The sequence below is a fragment of the Pan troglodytes genome, chromosome 6 (genome assembly GCF_028858775.2).
Source record: "Pan troglodytes isolate AG18354 chromosome 6, NHGRI_mPanTro3-v2.0_pri, whole genome shotgun sequence".
Classification (NCBI taxonomy): Eukaryota; Metazoa; Chordata; class Mammalia; order Primates; family Hominidae; genus Pan; species Pan troglodytes.
In genome coordinates this window covers 117474528-117498920 of record NC_072404.2, presented here as the reverse complement: position 1 = coordinate 117498920, position 24393 = coordinate 117474528, and the positions used below count along the sequence as shown (strand labels likewise).

At 36.5% G+C, this 24393-nt stretch overlaps 1 protein-coding gene across 2 annotated transcripts in view; it reads left to right on the top strand.

The window, feature by feature from the left end:
• LOC134810473 (putative hydro-lyase KRH_21160) overlaps nt 1-24393 on the top strand; it is a 158096-nt gene that overhangs the window by 86880 nt on the left and 46823 nt on the right. For both annotated transcript variants that reach the window (XM_063814952.1, XM_063814950.1), the window contains exon 10: nt 2366-2442. The gene's annotated coding sequence lies outside the window, so the exon portion shown is untranslated. The remainder of the gene's footprint in view (nt 1-2365; nt 2443-24393) is intronic.

The following is a 24393-nucleotide window of genomic DNA, read 5'->3' as shown; positions in this document are numbered from 1 at the left end:
ACTCTCTGATAAGCAATTTTACTATGTTTTCATTTTTATCTGAAACTCTGTAATCCAAGACTGGGGTAACTTTTCATATTTTTTAAAAATACTTTTTTATAGGCTGGAGTGATCTTGTGTAAGCAAGGATAAATCATAGACGTTAGAGAGACGTTTGTCTCTGTGCTGTTTGGTGCAAATTCCATGAAAAAGAGCCAAGGCAGGGGGTGGGGGTGGTTGTCAGGAAACCAAGGGATGAGATGTTTTTCTTTTTCAAAGATGACACCTGTGATGCCAACTAGTGAGCATGGGCGAACAGAGCGGAAAGGAATTCGTTACAGTCCTAAAGAGGGATAAATGCATCTGGTGTCAGATTAACTCCAGCCAACAGCCTCACTCAGTCCTAAATACTGACTCAAAAGCATGTTGATTTCAGTGTGAGAAACAGATGTGTAAAGGTGACTTCTCATGAGGTAAAATATAAAGCAACATGCCTAGGTCTTAAAATCATGATGTTGAGTGCAACTATAAGAAAAAAATGGACTTACTGATATAATGTTATTATGTAATTTAAAGCCACATTTGCATATCAAACAAACTTGCCTATTTCTACAGAGATTGTTGTTTTTTCTTTTTTTTTTTTCTTGTGACAGGGTCTCACTCTGTTGCCCAGCCTGGAGTGCAGTGGCGCCATCTCAGCTTACTGCAGTCTTGACCTCCCAGGCCCAAGTGATCCTCCCACCTCAGCCTCCTGAGTAGCTAGGATTACAGGCACAGGCCACCATACCTGGCTAAATTTTTTTGTTTTTTATTTTTAGTAAAGATGAAATCTTACTATGTTGCCCAGGCTGATCTCAAACTCCTGGGCTCAAGTGATAGACCCACCTCCATCTCCCAAAGTGCTGAGATTACAGCCACTGCACCCCCGGCCAAGATAGAAAGTTTAAGGACACATATCAAACATACTAGAGAAGTTGCTGATGGGATAGGGAGGATGAGTGTGAGCATCACAGACGAGGGAAAAAGCAAAATGAGACAGCGGCTTTGCCCAGATGGACAATGAAAATGTGCTATGAGTTAAAGAGCATGATTTTTAAAAGGAGAGAAATCTTTTAGTCATTGGTCTTCTCTTTGTTCTGGCTTAATGAATCTGCTGCAAAGGCAAAAATAGCTTTCAGGCAAACTTGCTGTCCTAGTGGTAACATTGGCTTCAAGGACTCCTCGAGCGGTTTGGGATGGCTTCCTGAGGGTGACAAAGAGGAGCTGTGTTTTCAGCCAAATATCAGAACCAGGGCCACTGCCTGCCACCAAACCCCAGGGGGCACCCCTACTTTGTGTTTATCTGTGGTGGCTACGCTTGCCCACCTGGGTGGGAACCCCGAGAATGACTCCAAACTTTTCCAGGGACTGCATGCCAGGGTATTTTTACAATTTATGTGTAGACTTTGTTCGGGTGGAAAAGTTATTTTATGAAGACGAAACAAGCAATTGGGGTACCTACCTTATGGCATTTTTTACATTGAGAGTGTTAAAAATACCCCTCCCCTAACCAAAACCCTGACAAATAGAGCCAGGGAAGGCCATGCAAAAAAGGATTCTTGGGCTTGTATGCCTGATAACAAAAACTTATCACAGAAGACTGCAAAAAACACAATCTTGCACAAAGCCCATTGCAACTTTGCACACAACAATGCTTCTGAAGGATATTTGCCCAACAACTGCCTGTCCAACCTGGGCCTGGCATCACCTTAGTTATTGATCTTTGTAGCCAAGGATAATCATTTCCAAATGATCATATAATCTTCCTCATTTTTTCTTTTGTCTTCCTTTACCTCCGTGAATATGCATATAGTTTACTCTGGCTTGCCTATTTCTATTGCAAGGCTCTGTTTCCAAACGAATATCTTTTTCTTGTGGAGAGCCGCTCTCTGTTTGTTATTTAGGTTGATAAGAGAAATGTGAACATTTGAGAGCTCAGGTAAAAGGCCTTAGTCTACAGTGAAACTTTTTTGCACCCTTAGATGCTTACTTCCACTACAACTTGCAGGTGGGCCTTGAAAAGTTCTTGGAATAAGTTTGAGCTTTGATCTTGTCCGGTTCATTTAGCATAGATTCTCAAAATGTGGTCCCTGGACCCACAGCATCAGCATCGCCTGGAGATTGTTAGAAATGCAAATCATCGGGCCTCTTTCCAGACCGTCAGCTGGAAACTCTAGGGGCATGGCCAGACCCTCTGTAGCTGAACAAGCCATCCAGGTGGTTTTGATGCAGCTAAAGTTCTGGAACAACTAATGTAGCCCCATTTGGAAAACTTGGCTGTACAGGCCTCCCTAGCTGGTAAGCTGCTAGCATTTTTTTGTTTGTTTGTTTGTTTGTTTTGATACAGGGTCTTGCTTTGTTGACCAGACCGTGACCTCCTGGGTTCAAGCGAGGACTCAGCCTCCTGAGTAGCCGGGACTACAGGTATGTGCCACCACCATGCCCAACTACTTTTTTTTTTTTTTTTTTTTTGTAGGGATGAGGTTTTAGCCCAGGCTAGTCTCAAACTCCTGGACTCAAGCAATCTGCCCACTTTGGCCTCACGAAATGCTGGGATTATAGGCAAGAGCCACTGTGCCTGGCCCTGCCAGCTTTGTATAAGCTGAGGAGTTTTTAAAAATACCTAGACTCAGGGCAAACCCCAGACACTTAAATCAGATTCTCTGGGAGGTGAAGCCCAGGCACTGGTATTTTTAAAGTCTCTACAGATGGTTCTAATGTGCTGCTAAGTTAGAGAACCGCTGATCTAGACCAGGCCTTTTCAAACTTAATGTGCACGTGAATTACCTGGACCTTGTTAAAATGCAGATTCAGTCTGCATAGGCCTGGGGTGGAGCCTGAGCTTCTGCATTTTTAACAAGTCTCTAGAGGATGCTGCTGCATCTGGGCTGCTAACTACACTTGGAGATAGGAGGTTCTGGAGAGCAGAGGAAAGAGCATGAACCATAACCTGGGGGCTGGTAGTCCTGACTTCCGAGCCAAGGTTTGCCTTTATGTGGCTGGCAACTTGCTTGGACTCCTACCTCAATTCTTTGGGCCCAAGGTTTGTCCTGCCTCAGAAGGATGTCAAGAAAATTGAGTGAGTAATGCAGAATTGTTTCTTAAAGTGTGTGCAGATGCTCCATGAATTTAGAGAGTATGTGGATGCACATTACTAAATTTTAATAGTTGTGAACATGTTGTTATGAGTACTTAGAACAAGTAATAATGGCTTTTGATGTATAGTAGTAAGAAAGCTTCCTTTTAAAAGGCATGTATTTAAGTTTCAAAAGTGATACCTCCGCAGCCTCTTAAAGTGTCCTTTATCAAGATAAAGGATCAGAAACACTTTCAGCCTTAGAGCCATTTAGTGAATAATGAAATTAAGTAGGTAATAGTGTAATTAATTCTAATATAGTTATTTGTTTACTTGCAAGTGCCAAGGATACTTTATCCTTTAATATTAATATTAATAGTCATCAAATATATTAGTCTAGATACCAATTTGTAGAGAAACCTAACTTCATGTTAGAAGGTAAGTTAGGAGGTCCCACCCGTGTGCTCTTCTAGTGCGAAGTACTTACCTCCACAGATGAATTAACTGGACTTAATTGCAACTAACTCATTGATGCCAGTCTTCTCCTAGTGTCTAGTGGAATAAGGAAGGTCTTGGACTCTGAGCCAGACTGCCCAGATTAATATCCTGACTTAACTCTTAAGTGCTGTATGATTTTGAGCAAGTTACTTACTCTTTCTATGACTCATTATTACCATCCGTGGAATGGAGATAATAATAGTGTTTACTTCTTAGGGGGCTTGGAAAGTTTAAATATGTCAATATATATTGCTTATTACAGTGTTTAGCACATAGAAAGTGCTTTATAGATACTGGATGTTTTATTACAATCCCAGTACCTAGTACAGAATACATAGTATATATGCAATAAATGACTGTGGAATGAGCAATTATTCCCATTGTGAAGTAACCCAATTCAGAATTGATATAGTTTTGAAGTCTTGGGGAGGCCAAATTAATGAATTAATATGTCACTTAGACTATCCCTCTAAAATAGGCAATCCCATTCCATGTTTTTAAAGGGCTGTAAGGCAGAAAATTAAAATTTTATATGTGTGAAAATCTATCAAATAAAAATATATTTAAAGTAAGTCGTTTTCAATAAAATTAATAACATATACATTAAAATACTTTTGATAGATTTTTTGTTAATAAATTGACAATTATACACTAAGATATATTCAATTAAAAAAATGAATTAAGATTAAATAGGATTGATTTAACAGTGAATGAAAATGTTTTACTGCTGTATATTCTTTTTTTTTTTCCATTGCACTAAAAATGGCAAGTAGGCATACTAAAGCTGAGGAATGTCTACTTTGTGTTTTAGAAGATTTTAGAAATGCAGTAGGACAAATATCAATGAAGTGAATACTTGCAATTATCATTTTAACTTACAAGCATTTTAATCAAATTTGGGAAGTTTTCAGTCATTATTTCTTAAAATATTATTTCTGCCTCTTTCTCTTTCCCTTCTTTTCTGGGGCTCCTGTTATGCATATGTTGATATACCTGGTGTTATCTCACAGATCTCTGAAATTGTGTTCATTTTCCTTCGTTCTTTTTCTCTTCTTCAGACTGGGCAATTTCAATGAACTACCTTTAACTTCACAAATCATTTCTTTTGCCAGTGCAAATCTGATGTGACTTCTTCCAATGAATTTTTCATTTTAGTTATTTTAATTTTCAACTCCAGTATTTCTGTGTAGCTATTTTTAAAATATAATTTCTGTCTCTTTAATGATAGTCTCTATTCGCTAAGACACAATTCATACTTTAGTTATTTAGACAAGGATTCTTTTAGTTCTTTCAACATTTTTACAATAACTGAGTTAAAGTGTTTGTTTAGTAAATACAATATCTAGGCTTCCTTAGCGACAGTTTTTACTGACTACATTTTTTCCCTTTGTGTCTTATAACCTTGTTGAAAACTGGACATTCTATAATATAATAATTGTGGAAATCAGATTCTCTACCTTCCCCAGGGATGTTGTTTTTGTCATCTGATATTTTTGTTCCTCTTCATGTAGCAGCTTTGCTGTATGAATTCTGCAAAGTCTCTATTTTCCGTCATGAACAGCACTGAAGTCATGGCTTGGTTAGTTTACTGGTCAGCTAATGATAGGACAGAGATTTTCTTAAATTGATTTTTCCTTCAAACAATGTATCCTATGCTTTGCAGAGGAGCTCTGTATGTATTAAGGCATGTCTTTAGCATTCAAGCAGTTTAAAGCTGTGCCACAGCGTTTACTTTCTGCTTAGAGATTAGGACATTTCTGGGTTTTCCTGGGCACATGCACAGCTTTGCACATGCATGGGGCCTTCTAGATCCCCAGTAATACATTGAAGCTTTTCCAAGCCCACTAGGAACATCTCATTCTCATCTTCCTTTTTGCCCAACCTCTTGTTTGCCTCAATTGTTATCTTGGCCTCAGGCAGTTGCCATGTTAACCAATTAGTTTCAACAAATGTTCTGGAGACAAGACTTTTCCTGTTGAACACTGGATTAGGTGAAATAAAGAAAAGCCTTGCTAATGGAGATTTCCCAAGGAGCTGCCAGACAGATTACATATGTGGGGACAAGCATTCTGAGGAGATCCAAATCCAGTTAACTGTTTCTAATAGCTACTGGGCGGCTTGGTTTCACTACCATGGCGGTGAAGCTGCTGGTGTTCAAGGTTATTGTGGAACCGACGAAAATGAGATGAGAATAGGGCAGGTTAAAATGGTACAAGCCAGCGGGGGGCGGTGGCTCATGCCTGTAATCCCAGCACTTTGGGAGACCGAAGCGGGCGGATCACCTGAGGTTGGGAGTTCGAGACCACCCTGACCAACATAGAGAAACCCCGTCTCTACCAAAAATACAAAATTAGCTGGGTGTGGTGGCACATGCCTGTAATCCCAGCTGCTTGGGAGGCTGAGGCAGGAGAATTGTTTGAACCCAGGAGGCAGAGGTTGCAGTGAACCAGAGACTGTGCCATTGCACTCCAGCCTGGGCAGCAAGAGTGAAACTCCGTCTCAAAAAAATAAATAAATAAAAATAAAATAAAATAAAATAAAATGGTACAAGCCTTTCTGTTTTTTACTGAGGTTCAGCTATTTTCCTTGAAGAAGTTCCCTGCAGAGTGATGGAAGTTTTGGGTTAACTTCTGGAATTTCAAAAAAAGGTAATTTAGACAGTTTTTGCAAGTGCTCTATCATTGCATTACAGATAAGCAGATTTTTGAGGTCCTAATTGTCATTCTGAAAGTCACTGCACTGTAAGAATGTTTCACAACTTTATATTTTTCACGTTTCCACTGGGACATGGCACAAGTGCTGAACCTGTAAACTCTTGGAGGTGGGAATTTGCTCACTTACTGGAGGTCATCTTGCCCACGACTGGATGGTTCTTTCTTGGACCTCTATCCTCAAATACCTCAACCACTGTCAGTATTCTGAAGTGCTTACGGCCTGGGTAGAGGTTGAGTTCCTGCTTTTTTTCTCACTAAGACATCAGAATGAAGCCTTTGGATCATATTTGCTCTTAGATAGCCTTCTTTAACTTCATCTGATGTTATTTGGTGCTGAGATAGTAAGGCTTTTGAAAATTTGAGTCAATGTGCTGTGCTCTCTAACAAAATCATTTTTTTTTTCTAAATCTTTGTTTGGGTTTAAGGATTTAAAGGATATTATATATTGCGTAGCAATAAATACTTTTTTTGTGTAAGTCTGGGCTGATGGGTTCCCTAGAATTTCCTTTCCACTGTTTTCTATTGTAACCTTGCAACTGTAAGCTCCAGTAACTGGGATGTTATCATAGTAACTCAGCGATAATGAATGAACAGCAAATCTTTTCATTGGAACTGCTCTTTCAGAGCAATAATTATCATTGGGATGCAGGCATGCGAGAGTAACTTGTATTTTAAAATGAAAAAGTCCAACTTAATAGTTCAGTGACTGTTCAAAACAGAGAAAGAGAGCAACATGATGAAACAGAAAAACAGAGAAAGAGAGCATCATGATGAAACAGAAAAACAGAGAAAGAGAGCATCATGATGAAACAGAAAAACAGAGAAAGAGAGCATCATGATGAAACAGATGAATGCTACCAAGTGAATAAGGCATCGGCTCTCAGTTGACTTCAAAATCTGACTTGGCTTAACTTTTTTTGTATGTCGTGAACTAATGGGGAGAAATATGCATTTGTTTTATTATGCCATTATTTTTCACATTCAATTAAGACAAAAAGAAATTAGATCAAACTATATAGCAGTGGCTAATCCTCAGACTTTTCTTAACAGAAGAAACTTTTCTGGCAAAAGTTTCTCTATCAAGGTTGAGTCACTCAACTCTATTTCTCAATTACTTTCTTGGCAAGACAAATGTGTTTTTGCAAGAGAAAACTAGTGTTGTATTTAATTGTCTCTGCAGATACAATACATCAATACAATTTTAATTAAGAAATTCTTTGAGTATCTTGGAAGCATGCTATTAGGAAGGCTCTTGAAACTTTTAAGTAACAAAGACACCTACAGGCAATGTTTCAAATGCGTTTTTCCTTCTTCTTCTCTTCACTCAAAGGGAACACTACAGTTGCCTTGATGATGTACCTATTTAGTTATAAAATTGCATATTTTAATTGTGTATCAGTCTGTGTTCATAACAATACTCTATATGTAAGAAGGACTCCTTCGTTTTTATAATAAAATCACTAATTTTATTATTTAAAACTTACAGCATTAGAATTATTCCAATTCGTCCCATTCTTTATCATAGTTGTTTCTGTAATGTATGTGCAAATCTACTAGTATTTTAGGCATTATTTGCAATTGTGAAAATGGTAAACATGACCAGACAATAAAAACTTGGAGTCGTGATTCTGCCATTGTAGAGTGATAACAATCTGATCTAACCCTTGATGTATTTATAATATCAAGAGAGATAATATGTTGAAATACTTTAGAAATTAAGCATAATTCAAATGTAATGTGAAATGACTAGCTTTAATACTAAGTTCCATATACTTACTGGAAACTGGCTTTTATGCAGAAAAAATGATGTAATCTTGAGCAGATAACTGTCACAAGAATAATGCAGATTTTAGAAAATAAGATAAAAAGTTTTTATTTTATTTCTGAGGTAGACTGGAAGAACTGTGCTAAGAATAGGTAATCTCAAATATATGACATCTTGGAAAGTGAATTGCTCAATACAATCGTTAAGGTAACGAGATTTTTGTTTTTAAAAAATACATTTGCCAATATCTTTGTTAAAATCCATATTAATTGCATATCTTTTTGACTGTTCATTTTAGAAGAGAATAATTGTTGCCAATATCACTGCGTTTAGGTAGACAATGAGAATCTGTTTTGGTCTCTTAAAAGCTTTTATAAGTATAAATGGAGCATGAAAGTTAAACTAATGTCAAAGAAATTATCTCCCCAGCAATAAACTAGATGGCAATTTAAGTTCATTTGTTTCACAAGATGATCAATATCTTTTTTATAAAGTATCATATCTTTACAACTAACAATATATCATTCTGATGAGGTCTCAGCTGAATACATATTTATAATATTTTAGATTTTTTTCTGCCTTCAGTAAAACTACCACTGACCTAATCTCTTTGCCTACTCTAACCTCATATTTCAAAATACAAACACTGCTCACCTCATCACCGTTGGGAATAACAAAAACTTTCCATAAAATGTAGAGAATGGGAAGCTCTAACATGGGGGAACTATTTAAAAAGATAAGTATATATTGTCTGACTGCTATTTCCTACTTGACCTACTAGTATAATTTTGATAAAATTTACCAAACATGTTTGAAAAGTGAGATAGAATAGAAAAAAGATGTTTGTCCTATGTATCAGAAATCTATATTCTGCCCCTAGCCTGATTCACTCACCCAAACAAAATATATCACCAATACAGTTGTACCTTAACCCAATTATCCAACATGCCTGTAGCCTCGATATTATAGTATAATTGTTTGTATTTTTGTCGGGTAGTGGTAGAGATAGAGATTGGCATAGAAAGTGACAGTAATCTTCATTGAATTTAATATATCTTAGTTTTAGAAAGTGTCCACAAATATATGATCATAACTTCATTGTAAATCTTCCTTTGTAAATGAGATAATTAAAAACTCAGAGTTGCTTCATTTTGAAAGCCAGTAAGTTCCCCATGACAACATGGTAAAGGCCAGAATTTATCATGTTACCTCTGTAGCAAGAGTTCAAGATCATTTGAGATTGTTTGTACTTAACTACTTGTTATATTATTAACATTAGTGCATCAGTACTAATATTATTAATGTAAAACTTAATAAATGATATATTAACATTATTAATAGTATTAATACCTGTGTACTAATATTAGTATTATTTGTGCCATTCAAGCATTCCTTGTGAAGAATAGTTCTGAAAGTAAAGCATGCCAACATGCTGCAAGAGTTTTCACCTATAAAACAGGCTTACTGGGATTTTTAGTGAATATTCAATATTCTGGTTATTGGATTCAGAAAGGCATTCTTTAAATCTTCATTCTCAGTATTATATGGACTACATTTTTTTTCAGATACAAAAAATTATGTGATAATGTGTTTAAATGGATAAGTTAACGTATGTACTTCAGGCTGAATTTTCTTATAATGAAAGTGAAATAGTTGTATAGAAAAGAATACAGCATACTAAAAAAGTGACAGCCTTTGGAACCATAGGAACATTATTTCAAATTCCACTTTGAGTTTGAAATTTTCCATATACTAGGTACTTAGCCTTGTGACTTTTGGTGAAATGGAGAAACAAATGCTACCTTGTAGCTTTATTGAGAGGGTTAACAACCACAGTCAGAATAGATTCTCCTAAAATGTAACTTTCCTTTTCTTTCTTTGCATTGGCATAAAAAACTTTAAACATTATTTTTCTTATCCAGGAGCAATATAAGTGTATGGCACCTGAATATTTTAATTTATTCAAACTTTAATGATTTCTTATTCTTTCATTAAATTAAAATAATAATAATACAAAACACGATACTACTTTAAAGTGAAGCAAATACAGTTGGAGATACAAAAAGGGAGACATTCTCTTGGTGTACTGTGAATTAAGTTGTTACCCAGGCAGTATCAGGTGTGGATTCGGGAAACATCATTTTGAAAAACTCAAAGAGATAATCCTTTGGGAGAAAAAATGTCAGTGATCTATTGTAGACATAGCTACTTCAGTTATCATTCATATTAGATAGGAAACCATGTAGAAGAAGTAGTGTAAACACTACTTCAATTGCTCAATCTTAGAAACACAAATGTAGTGATAGAAATGACACCTATGAGAGTTAGTGAAACACCAGAACATATTTATTATGGAAGCACTCTAGAAAAGAAATGGGATTGCCTGCAGAGTTGCATCATCAAAATGTAATTTTCCAAGTAGTCAGCAAATCACATACCTGAATTGTGTTCTCACATATTGGGCAGAAGAGCACTAATCAAACACGGGATTCTCAGAAACAATTCCACACAGTCCTTATAGCATGTGGAGATCATTGTTCTGAAAACAGGCATTTCTAAATAAGCTCAATTGAATATTTAGGCACATTCTTTAACCTCAATGATTAATACTCCTTGGAAATTGTTGGTACAGTAGAACTCTGACAGTTTCTTAAGACACACCTTTAAGAATTCATGTGGTGGGCAGATCACTTGAGGTTAGAAGTTTGAGACCAGTCTGGCCAACATGGTGAAATCCTGTCTCTACTAAAAATACAAAAAAAAAAAAAAAAAAAAATCAGCTGGGGGTGGTGGTGTGCACCTGTAATCCCAGCTACTCAGGAGGCTGAGGCAGGAGAACTGCTGGAACCTGGGAGGTAGAGGTTGCAGTGAGCTGAGATCACGCTACTGGACTCCAGCTTGGGCAACAGAGCGAGACTCCATCTCAAAACAAACAAACAAACAAGAATTCATGTAGCATAAAGTTTTCCCCAAAAGTACTGATGTTTTATAAACTTTCTTGTTTGTCTCTGTATAGGTCAGAAAAAATGAGTTCATTTAGATTATTAATTGAAACCACTGTAGAATATAATATTTCATTGTATTGTTTTAACCCTAGGATGTTTTCCACCTAAACATCATCATTTTCTCAGATTTAACTATTTTCTTACTTCAGTCATCAGCACTAGAAGTTGATTTTTTAAAACAGAAATAGATGCCTTTCACAAGGACAGCTATTTTTAATTAAAAATTATTTTTATAAGTGTTAGTGCATATAGAATAGAAAGTAAGAATAGTATGGCCATATTGAGATACAAATAGTAGGTGATTTGGGGGTTAACTTCATAGCCAAAGGCCTGAATAGGGCATGAGATTTTAATGTGACTCTTATTCCTATTTACATCTGTGGACTGTGTGGAGTTGTTTCTGTGACTCTTGTGTTTGATAGTGCTGTTCTGCCCAGTATTTGAGAACAAAATTCAGGTATGTGATTTGCTGTGTACTTTGAAAATTGCATTTGATGATACAACTGTGTGGCACAATTCCATTTCTTTTCCATGACTTATCCTAAGTCCACATGACTAAGCCCTCTTCCAAAAAGGTGGAATCATAAATAGTATACTTAGGTTTGCTTTTGGTTTAATTACAGCATATTAGTAAAATTGAATAAAATAATAATCAGCACATATTACAAATTAAGAATCAAAGCGTTTTTCTGTACTTGTCTATAGTTCCCTGAGAAACCAACAAACTAAATGCAATTGCTATAATATTTCAGTTTTATATGCATAACAGCATTACTTCATTATTTTAGTCTTAAGTTGTTTAAAAAAATCTTATACTCAGGTTCAGATTCAAGTATATATCATGACTAAATATAAGGGGATATGAATTATCCTGCAGTATACTTCTAGCATGCTAGTTCCTCCACTTCAGTAATCCAGACATATGATTCTAAGATGGCCAAATCTTCAAAGGTAAGCTTTTTTTTTTTTTTCCCAAGGCAACTGTTCCTTCATTTTCAATGTGTTCCTGATTATTAGATATATTGGAAGTATTCCTGCTGTCACTCTACTTGTCTTAAATTTATTCACGGCTTCAGTTATTCTGATTTTGCCATAACTTTCTTCTAAATAACTCATTTGTTTTCCATCCTTTAGTTCATTTTTTTCATCTTTTACATGTTTATTCTTTCCCGTTAGTCTCTATGTATTCTCACTTGTGTTTCCTTGGGTTTCCTGGTCTTTTTCTCATCTTTCTGAATAATAATTTTGAAATAGTTTACCAAGTTACAACTGATTAGAAAATAATTTCTCTATTTTTTGTGCTCTTATTTAAGATGATATGACACCAATTAAATGATCTTGATATAATTTGTGGCTGGCCTTGTTGCCAAAATACTAAAATTGTAAAACACTGAGAATTCAACGTACAACTATAAACATTTCTGTGACTATTTCTACGGCATATATTTTTATAAAATAGGAATTATGGGATATCTTCAAAGGCTATACTTATTTACGGAGCACCTACTCTCTTCCAAGCATTATTGTATAGTTACAAAGGAAAAAATGCCAATGAACATCTCTGCCTTCAAGGATTCAAAACATTTGCTTAGGGTGTAGTTAGGTAATTTGTCAAATATAGCTCCTCTCCTCTCCTCTCCTCTCCTCTCCCCTCCCCTCCCCTCCTCTCCCCTCCCCTCCCCTCCTCTCCCCTCCCCTCCCCCTCCTCTCCTCTCATCTCCCCTCTCCTCCCCTCTCCTCTCCTCTCATCTCTCCTCCCCTCCCCTCCCCTCCCCTCCCCTCTCCTCTCCTCTCCTCTCCTCTCCCCTCCCCTCCCCTCCACTCTCCTCTCCTTCCCTCCCCTCCACTCCCCTCCCCTTCCCAGACCTCAGCGATGATCTTGAGCAGTAGGATATGAATAACTCCCACATCCTTAGCATTCCAATAATAGAACACTAGGGGAAAGTCAGTTTTAATGCACTCCATTTTGGCTTTTGCACCCATCGCTCCATCAAAAATCCTCTTAGCATTGACAAAAGTAACCTTCATATTGTTAAGTCCAATGCCATTCCCAGTTTTCCTCTTATTTGTCAGAAGGATTTGGTGGAGTTATTTATTCTCTACTCCCTATTACTCTTTCATCATTTGCCTCCCTGGATACAACACTCATTTGGTTTTCCTCCTTCTCTGTAGCACACCTTTTTAATTTTAATTTTTAAATTTTTTATTTCCATAGGTTTTTGAATAACAAGTGGTATATGGTTGCGTGAGTATGTTCTTTAGGGGTGATTTGTGAGATTTTGGTGCAACCCTCACCTGAGCAGTATACACTGAACCCAATTTATAGCCTTTTATCCCTCACTCCCCTCCCACACTTCCCCCTAAATCCCCAAAGTACATTGTATCATTCTTATGCCTTTGTATCCTCATAACTTAGCTTCCACTTATGAGTAAGAACATACGATGTTTGGTTTTCCATTCCTGTGTTACTTCACTTAGAATAATGGTCTCCAATTCCATCCAGGTTGCTGCAAATGCTATTAATTCATTCGTTTTTATGGCTGAGTAGTAGTATATATACACCATAGTTTCTTTATCCACTTGTTGATTGATGGACATTTGGGCTGGTTCCATATTTTTGCAATTTCAAGTTGTGCTGCTCTAAACATGCGTGTGCAATTATCTTTTTCGTATAATGACTTACTTTCCTCTGGGTGGATAACCAGTGGTGGGATTGCTGGATCAAACGGTATTTCTACTTTTAGTTCTTTAAGGAATTTCTGCCCTGTTTTCCATAGTAACTGTCCTAGTTTACATTCCCACCAGCAATGTGGAAGTGTTCCCTTTTAAACACATCCATGTCAACACCTTTTTAGTCTTAATGACTGTTTTTTCCTTTTTTCTTTCTCTCAGAGCCCATTCCAATTTTAGTCTTCTGTATCTCAGTTCATAGCAAGTCTAATGTTCCCCAAACATTGGAATTATCCTTGATTGCTATCTTTTTCTCACACCCATTACAATATGCTGGGAAATCTGGTGACTTTCCAGAATGTGACCACTTCTCATCACTTCCACTTCTGTCGTACAGATCCGAACAACTTTTATCTCCTGCTTGGATTACTGTGCTATTTCTGTCTTGTTATCCTGTAGCCTATTCTCAACACAAAAGCAGGAATGATTTTCATAACTGAAGTTAATGTTAATTCTGTGCTGAGTGCCTTACACTGGCATACGTTTTACTCAAGGTAAAGGCAAATATTTGAATATGGCGCATAACACTTTGCACAATCTTGTTTTTGCTACCTCTAGAACAGCAGTTTTCAATTGCTGGCTGATTTTGCTCCCCCAGGGAAAATGTGATAATTTTTGATGATCATTACTGGGTGGAAATGGGGGTAGGGAGTTGGGGGGCTGTGGATGTTGCTACCATCCAGTGAATGGAGTCCACGGATGTTGCTAAATATCCTAGAATGTCCAGGTTACCCCCTTATATCAAAGAAATATTGGATTTAAAATAGCATTTGAGAATCCCAGATGGAAAGCCTCATTTTCAAATGTTCTCCTTTTTCTCTCAACTCCAACACTGGCATTCTTGTTGACCTTTGAAAACACAGGGATTGTGGAAACCTCGCAGTCTTTTCACTCTGTTTTCCCTCAGCCTGGAATATATTCCTTCTAGAAATTCACATGGTTTGCTCCTTTACTTTTTCCAATCTCTGTTCTGATGTCCTATCTCATTGGGTTTCTCTTTGATCACTTGATATAAATGAGAATTCCCTAGAAATCATTTTCCCCTAACCAGTCTTTATTGGACTTTTTAACATCTGTTCATGTGATATCTATAAATTGTATTATTTATTGTCTGCTTCTCCTTATTAGAATGTAGAATGCTACTGAGTGGCTGTTTTGTGTGTTTTGCTTACTTCTTTTCCCTCTAGAGCAATGACTGGCATGTAGAAGGTACTTACAAATAATTATAATATAAAGCAATGAAGTGGAGAAAACCAACAGAGTCTTTCAAAGGAATATAAGACAAACATCAAACTCATATTGGCTGAAGCTATGTCTCATTTGGTCATGGAAGGGTGTGTGATTTGTTTAGTGAAAAGGGTGGTGCCTGCCTCTATGTACTTTAGGTATAGGACACAGAATGCTCATGAGTCTTGCAATTAAAGAAAATGTTTCCTTGGAGAAATGGGTGGCATAAAGCCTCAGAGGGCCCAGAATGAGTCAAAACAAATGAAGTGGGAGAGTTGAGCAGGGGTAGGAACATGCACGGCCTTCTAAACTACTGCAAATCTGGATTCCTTGAACACAGTGGGAATAAGGAGTTGGGTCACGTCAATATTTTAAGTGAAGGAGTACCGTCATCATTTCTGCATTTTAGAGTGGTCAGCATCACTGTGCAGTGGATCCTAAGCTGGAGGAGAAGGCAACAATGACAAGTAAGAAAATCAATTAGGAGACAGCTCTAGTAATTCGACGAGATAGTCATGCTTTTTAAATATTTCATTTCCTATACATCTTCGTATTTTTTTAAAATTTCTAAAGTAGACCTATGTTACTTTTAATAAAAATGTTTAGATTTGAATAATTTGTAGATTTAAGTAAAAAAAATGAAAATATGCCTTAGAAATTAGGAAACAGGAAAATGGTGCGATATCCTAGATGTCTTCCCTAGAATCTGGTGAAGGAATAAGACCAATTATTAGATCGTTAGATATTCTTATTAGTCACTGATTTAATGAAACTCAGAGTTTCTTGTAGCATTTCTTGTGGGATGAGGTTCCTCACCCTCCTCACTTTCTTAACATTTGCTACTATGATCCAGTTGTGCTTGTGCCACCCTCCAAATTCATGTGTCAAAATCCTAACGCTCAAGGTGATGGTGTTATGAGGTGGATCTTTGGGAGGGAATTAGGAATTGAGCCTTTCTAAAAAAGACCCCAGAGTGCTAGCTCCACCCCCCAAACCTTAGCCATGTGAGGACACAGAAAGAAGGAGCCCTCACTGAATCAGAAACTGAATCTCGCCAGAAACTGAATTTGTGGCTCTTTGATCTTGGACTTCCCAGCCTCAGAGCAGTTAAGAAATAATTTTCTGTGGTTTACAAGCCACCCAGTTTATGGTATTTTATTATAGCAGCCACAATGATCTAAAATATTTGGTTTTCTGTGCTTGTTTGTGAGTTGTGTGTGTATGTGTGTGTGTGTGTGAGAGAGAGAGAGAGGGAGAGGGAGAGAGAGATAGAGAAAGAGAATGTTTTACTTCAAATTAAAGTGTTTTATTCACTCTTACTTCATTGGTTCCCACGCTGTTGAAAACACTTTGGTACTTTAAGAAATAACCCAAAGCAATATAGCTCCTCTAGCGATTTTTAGTAGTCTGTATGAATTGGCACAGAAATTTCTCTTCCTGAAACTCCCTCTTTACAAGACACTTGCTAGGAATAAACTATTTTTTTTAGTTATTGAATCATTCTGATTAGGACATAGTCTCACTCAATGTTGAGTTTTGAATTTTGGCCATCGCATTTATTAATACTTAAAATAATCTTATATTTATTTATCTGCTTGCCTGCTTGGTAGCTAGGTCTCAGCTTGTCTGTCTGTCTTTCTAGAATGGAACTGCTTTAGTTGTTTGTCTTGTCCTGTACCTAGAAGAGAACCTGGTAGAGTGCCTGATTTAGTGAGTGTTTTGGCTGATTGTATTATTATTTTGATATTAGAAAATTGCTTTTGAAAATGCACTTTGTTTTTGAAACAAAGCTATTTGGGCCTCAAAGTACAGAAAAGTCATAACTACTGCCAGAAAAAAAGATTCTGAAAGAATATAGATTAAGGCAGTGCTTTCTGCTTATATATCAAAACAGAAGGAAGCATTTTTTGGGCTTTCAGCATTTGATTTCACAAACCCTATGGATAATTTCACTCCGTTAAGCAAATTTGAAATCATTATAGCCCAGTTTGCTTGTCTATAAAATAAAGGGATAGAATTAGACTGTCTTTCTGCTCTAAATTCCTATGCTCCTACGTCCAACTGGATGATAATATTAGCTACAAATCACGTATCTATGTTCTAGTTTAAATTTTCTCTTTAGGCTTATGACTTTGGGCTCAGTATTTATGTTTTGAAGATCTTTAATTTCCTCAAATAAAAAGTGATAGGGTTTAAACAGATGATTCATTTCCAATATCTATGAAATTCCATAACATTTGTACTTCTTAAATTATAGTAATATTTAAAGCTATGAAGATGGGTTTATTGCACTGTCTCGTAGTGTTTCAGTGTGATAAAGTTAGGATTGTTAAAGAAACATTTCTGCCATGCACAGTTAGGCTCATAATTCAAGAAAGATTGCAGTTCAGAAGGTAAGAGGGTAATATGAGAGCCATTATTCTTGGGAAGTCTAAGATGCTGGAATCCAAAGATGAGTAGACTTGACCCTGGAGTTGTTTTGTCTCCTGTTCCAGATATTCTGGCTTTTTCTTATAAGACCATTAACAAGAACACTTGTATTGATTTTTATTTGTCATATAAATTGTAGGAGTTAAGACTTGAGCTGTTTTCTTCTACAGGGAAGGAATTTAATCTAGTGTAAAAGCCAGTTGATGAACTATTTAGAAAAATAGGTGATAGACACTGGAACTACTTTATTATAAGCCATAAATCCTTAATTTGATCTTGATTAATGTTATAGTAGAGCCAGAACCCACAAATTTTTATTTAGAGAACCTTTGGGATTATGTAAATCTATTGGACATAAATGCCTTTGAGAATGCAAACCTCCAGGTTACCATTGTTTAGACCCAAAAATAAGATTAGTAGACATTTACTTCCCAGTTACCTCAAATTCTTTCCCCATGATATTTAACAAAATTTACACTTATTTTAGATTTCATTATTTGCAAATTGAGTTTCTGGCTAAGTTCATTCACCAAAATGAGCAATGTAGTTTTTTCTAATATTCAAAAGTTTTTTTAGTAGTGACTGTGAAATTATAAATTGGAGAATATAAAATTTTATCATTAGAAATGATATGTTTTAGAATGCATATTATTGAAACTTTACATACTTTTGTATATAATACTTATTGAGGTTGCTTGTAATGACAAAAATTTGCTAAAATTAGGAACATAAATAAAGATACCCCACTTCACAAAAAGTTGCCACAGAATTAAGTCAAGTAACTCTACATTAAATTTAAAATACAATGCAAAATTTTGATGATTATTACATCCAATTTTAAGAAAATATTTTTGTACCAAAACAGAAAGCACAGTGAATATGGAGACACAAATTTGAAAGAAATACCTGAAAATTGAAAAAAAAAATTTGTATTCAAAGTCAAGACATTTTTGTTTTGGTTATATGTCTCATGATATTTTTGCTAAAGAGTTGGAGTCATTATTTTTCTTTCTTTAGAAATATTTTAAAATCCATTGAAATCATACATTCAAATTACTACTACTCATTTTATCAAAGCTAAACAGTATTTTCATACATTACAAGTTAATCATTTATTGCCAGATGTCAATCTATAGCCAGAATATTAGGGCATTCAAGATATTGATCAAAATACTGAAGTCCAGATATATGAGGTTTACATGTCATTATGACTAGTTTAACTGATCTATATTTTAGTGTTGCAATTGACAGGTAATACATTTATAGTTCTTTCTTTGGATCAACATGTTGTTGAAGTTTCCCCCAGATTTCTGCAGTGTCTTTAAAGATGCTTTGTGAAAAAAATATAAAAAAATAGTAAAATCATGGTTGTGACTTGCTTTTTAGTCACCAGGGACCATTAGAAAAACAACTAGCTAGAGCTGGCTTCCTTTGCCTCAATGGATTCCTCTAGGCTCTACCTCTCACCTTCAAATATATACTCACTTTTTCTTTTCTTGTTCCTCCAGTTTAAATCCCTTTGTCTCAGCGGTGTTCTTTTTCTCAGTTTAACCCCTTTAGATTATATTTGGGTATGGGATTCTCTGCCTGGCTTTCATTTCATCCCAGGAAGTGGTTTCTCAGATCAATCTTTTAGTCTCTGCACAAATGCTCTATGTGTGTCAGGTGACACCTAAATCTGCCCCAGGGATATTTCATCATTTTTCGTGGCGTCTACTTTTTTCTGGGAGGAAGCACCTGGTATTACTAGGAGTTATACTTCCTGTCAGTGATACTGACCTGAGTTCAGGAGAAAGAAAGTACACAGACCATAAGTTTTAAGAGAGGTGAATTTTATGTGTTGTTTTTGTCTTTAAATAAATGAAAAGTTGGTATTTTTTCATGGTTAATAAAATGTCAAGCCATTGCTTGCTGCAATTTGTCTTATTATGTCTATGTCATAATTAGTTGAAACAGTTGAGATTAAATCGAAGAAACAGAATCCTACTTATATGTGATAAGAAACTTATGATAAGAATTTGACCTTATATATTTGCAGCAGCTGGTTAAAGTCTGTATAAAGCTGTTTTGTGCTTGGGGTTGGAGCCTAACATCAGTAGAGCAGGTAGTCAGGAAGGCAAGATGATACTAAGTAGAACAGAGGATGGATAAGCTGGAATCCATGATGGCAAATTGAAACCTTCATATTTCTCCCTCTGCCTCTGAGACTTCAGTTTTGACCATAAGAATACCTTCTAGGAGAACATGATATCCTTCATCACAGAATTAAATTCCCCTCTCTTTTACAACGTATGGTTATATAATGTCAGTGCGCTTTCTTTCTGCTGAAGTCAGGTCGGTATCATTGACAGGAAGCATAATTCTTAGTAATACCAGGTGCTTCCTCCCAGAAAAAAATAGATGCCACCAGAAAGAATGAAATATCCCTGGGGCAGAGATGCTGTCCCAACTAGGATCCTGCAGAAGCCACCGGATGTGTAAGTGCTGTGGGCCAAATGGTGCCCCACAGAGCTCCAGTGAGCCAGCAGCAACTGACAATACGTGTAAGCTGAATTCGTATGTGGTGTTCTCAATTCTTGTTTCAAGCATAGGTACATAGCTGCTGTTTCACTTTCACCTGCCAGCTCTTGCACAGAATATCTCTTGTGGCTTGCATTAACTTAGAACTAAGCAAGACAGCAGTGCTGGGAAACATAACTTGGTCTAGCTAAACTGACAAATACAAATTCACCCAACTGCATACAGCAATTGCCATATAAATTTACACGACCACAAACTGTATATAAGAATTCCTATTGGGCTTCCCATTCTCACCAATATTTTTGTCCAACTTTGTTTTTACATTTTTGCTATGATGGTCACTGTAAAATTATATCTCATTTTGGTTGGTTTTAACTTGTACTTTTCTCATTCGTGATGGATTGAATATATTACCATGTGCTTACTGACCACTTGGGTTTCTTCTGTGGAACTGCCTATTCACATCCCTTGCCCTATCTTTCTATTGGGTGGTCTTCTATTTGTCAATGTGAAGAAGAACTTTATAAATTCATGTTATTAATTTTCTGTTGATTTATCATTTTCAAGTATCTTTTCTAAATTTGTGGTTTGTTTTTTATGTTTTTAAAAGGCCCCTTAATGAACAAATTTCTTATTAAATTTAGTGATAATGAAATTTTAAGAGATTTTAAGAATATTTTATAGTTTATATTTAAGTTATACAAGATAATTTTTTAATATACATAATGAAATAGTTCCTATATTCAGGCAAATTAACATATCTATCATCTTACAGTTATCCCTTGGAGTGCATGTGTGTGTGTGTGTGTTTGTGTGTGTGTGTGAGGTCACCTAAAATCTACTCTCTCAGCACACTTCCAGTATACAAAACAATATTATTAGCTATTATCCTCGTGCTGTACATTAAATTTCTAAACTTATTCATTCTACTAATTGCAACTTAGCAGCCTTGGAACTACATATCCCCATTTCCTCCCTACCCCAAAGAGTTCTTAATATAATTACTTTTTGGTATTTTGTTTAGGACATCATTCCGTATATTAGGCCATAAACAATTGTTAAGTTTTACACATTTCTTTCTTTCTCTCCTGTTCTAAAGCATGCTGTGAGATAAGAGTTCTATTACTATTGTTTGCCCCATATGGATAACACATTGTCTCAGCACTAATTACTAAGTCCCGTCTTTCTCTCTAATACACAGTATTTATATGTAACAAGTTTCTGTATAGGTTGGTTCTGTTTTGGGGTTCTATACAAATTACTCTAGCTTTGTAATAAAACTTGATAATATTTCTTGGTGAGTGCTTTAGCTGTCACTGCCCACGAGATTTTCAAATAAAATTTCAAATCATAATATCAGTTAACTAAAGAAATGTAGTTTCCATTGGAATTGTATTAAATTCATAAGCCAGTTTGGGTTGAACTAATTGTCCTGTCTTTACACATAGAGTATCTCTCCATTTATTATAGTCTGCTTTAATATACAAAATTTTATCATTTGTTGGTATAAAGTTCTTGTCCAACTTTATGTGGGATTATTTCTAGGTGGCAAATAGATGCTTTTTGCTAAAATTGACTATATCTAATAATAAAAGCATGAATTGATTAAATATTCTTACCATAGTTTCTCGACCTTTGGTATATTTATATTATACAATCATGCATCTGCAAATAATGATAGTCTTTCTTTCTTTCCAATTATTAAATCTTTTATTTTTCTGGCCTCATTACACTGTCTAGAGCCTTTAGTACAATCTTTTTTCTTAATTTTTTTATTGTGATAAAAAACAGGATTTACCATCTTTACCATTTTTAAGAGTACAGCAGTGTTGATAAGGAGCTTAAAAAGAAATTATTTAGGCAGTTAGTGAGGGTAAGAGAGTCCTCAGTAAGGCTTCCCTTTTTACAAAAAGGCAGCCCCCATATCATTCCTTCTCTAACAAAGAGCAGCCTGTAAAATCGAACTGCAGACGTAGATAAGGCAAGCTGGATGCTTGCACGGGTGAATGCTGGCAGCTGTGCCAATAGGATAAGGCTACCAGGGGGCCAGGCATGTTCAACATTGAGGCTCCCTTTTCCCTTTTCTTTGTCAACCACGTGTATGGTAAAGGAACAGGCAACATGGAGGTGGCCAGACAGAGAACCCATCTTCATAATAAAAGTTTAGGGTGGGGCCACCAGTTTCTTCTCATCTATAAAATCCCACGCGTTCCACTAAGAAACCGGAAAACCCACTTGGGAGCCCCTCTGTCTCCACAGGAGAGAGACCTTTTCTCCTTCTCTCACCTATTAAACCTTGGCTCCTGAACTCACTCCTTGTGTGTCCACGTTCTTGATTTCCTTGGCATGAGGCAACAAACCTCAGGTATTACCCCAGATGAAAAATGCTGCTTCAGTGTTAACCATATGCACGTTGTTATGCAACAGATCTTTAGAAATCGTTCATTTTTTACAGCTGAAGTTTTATACTCATTGAACAATTTCTCTTTTGCCCTCTCCTAGTCACTGGCAGTCACTATTCTGTTTCCATGAAGTTCACTATTTTAGAGACCTCCTATAAGTAGAATCATGTAGTATTTGTCTTTCAGAAACTGGTTTATTTCATTCAGCATAATGTCCTTAAGGTTTGACTATGTTGTCGCATACAGCAGGATTCCCTTCTTCTTTAAGATTGAATATTATTCCAATGTATTTACATACGTCACATTTTCTTTATCCATTCACCTGTTGATGGACAATTAGGTTCCTTCTACCTCTTGCATATTGTGAATAAAGCTGCTGTGAACATGGGTGTGCAAATAGCACTTTGTGATCCTGTTTTCGTTTCCTTTGGATATATATTCAGATGTGGAAGTGCTCAATCATATAGTAGTTCTATTTTTATTTTTCGAGCAACCTCCATACTATTTTCTATAGTGGCTGAACCATTTTACACGCCCACCAAAAGGCCCAAGGGTTAGTATTTTTCCACGTCTTCAATAACACTTGTTATTATTTTTTAATTATCACCATCTTACTGGGTGTGGTATTACATTGTGGTTTTGATTTGCATTTCCCTAGTTACTAGTGATGTTGAGCATATTTTCATAGGCTTTCTGGTAATTTCTATGTCTTTTTGGAGAAATGTCTATTCAAGCTATTTGTCCTCTTTTTTTTGAGACGGGGTCTCGCTCTTTCGTCCAGGCCAGAGTACACTGGCGCGATCTCAGCTCACTACAAGCTCTGCCTCCCAGGTTCACACCATTCTCCTGCCTCAGTCTCCCAAGTAGCTGGGACTACAGGTGCCCGCCACCACGCCCGGCTAATTTTTTATATTTTTAGTAGAGACGGGGTTTCACCATGTTAGCCAGGATGGTCTCGATCTCCCGACCTCGTGATCCGCCCGCCTCGGCCTCCCAAAGTGCTGATATTACAGGCGTGAGCCACCTTGCCTGGCCTATTTGCCCATTTTTAAATTGTTTTTTGATGTTGTTGTTCAGTTGTAGGTGTTTTTTCTTTTATATTGGGATATGAACCCCTTATCAAACATGTGGTTTGCAAATATTTTCTCCCACTCTGTATGTTGCCTTTTCCTTCTGTTGGTGTTTTCCTTTGCTGCACAGAAGTTTTTTAAAATTGATGTAGTCCCATTTATCTCTTTTTGCTTTTGTTGCCTGCGCTTTTGGTGTCATCCAAAAAAAAAAATTGCCAAATACAATGTCATGAAGAATTTCTCCAGTTGTTTTTTTTTTTTTTTTTGGTTGTTGTTTGTTTTCCTTGGAGTTTTGTAGTTTCAGCTGTTACCTATAGGTCTTTAAACCATTTTGAATTAATTTTTGTGTATAGCGTAAGGTCAAAGTCCAAGTTCATTTTCTCAATTTAATACAATCTTACATAAAAAATATAAAACAGGCATCTTTGTCTTATCTCCATATTAGAGAGAAAACATTCATATTTCATCATGTGCTTGATGTTTACTGTAGATTTACTCTACATATCTTCCATCACACCAAGTTACCTCTATTGCTAGTTTGATAAAAGAATTCAACCACGAATCTGTGTAGAGTAATATTAAAAGTGTTTCTCACTTTGGGGGTCCGAGGCGGGTGGATCATGAGGTCAGGAAATCAAGACCATTCTGGCTAACATGGTGAAACTCCATCTCTACTGAAAATACAAAAAAAGTTAGCCGGGCGTGGTGGCGGGCGCCTGTAGTCCCAGCTACTCGGGAGGCTGAGGCAGGAGAATGGTGTGAACCCGGGAGGCGGAGCTTGCAGTAAGATCGCGCCACTGAACTCCAGCCTGGGCGACAGAGCGAGCCTCCTTCTCAAAAAAAAAAAAGTGTTTCTGTATCAGTTGAAATTATCATATAATTTTTCTCCTTTATTCTCTTCATGTGTGGAATGACACTGGATTTTGGGTATTTTGTAC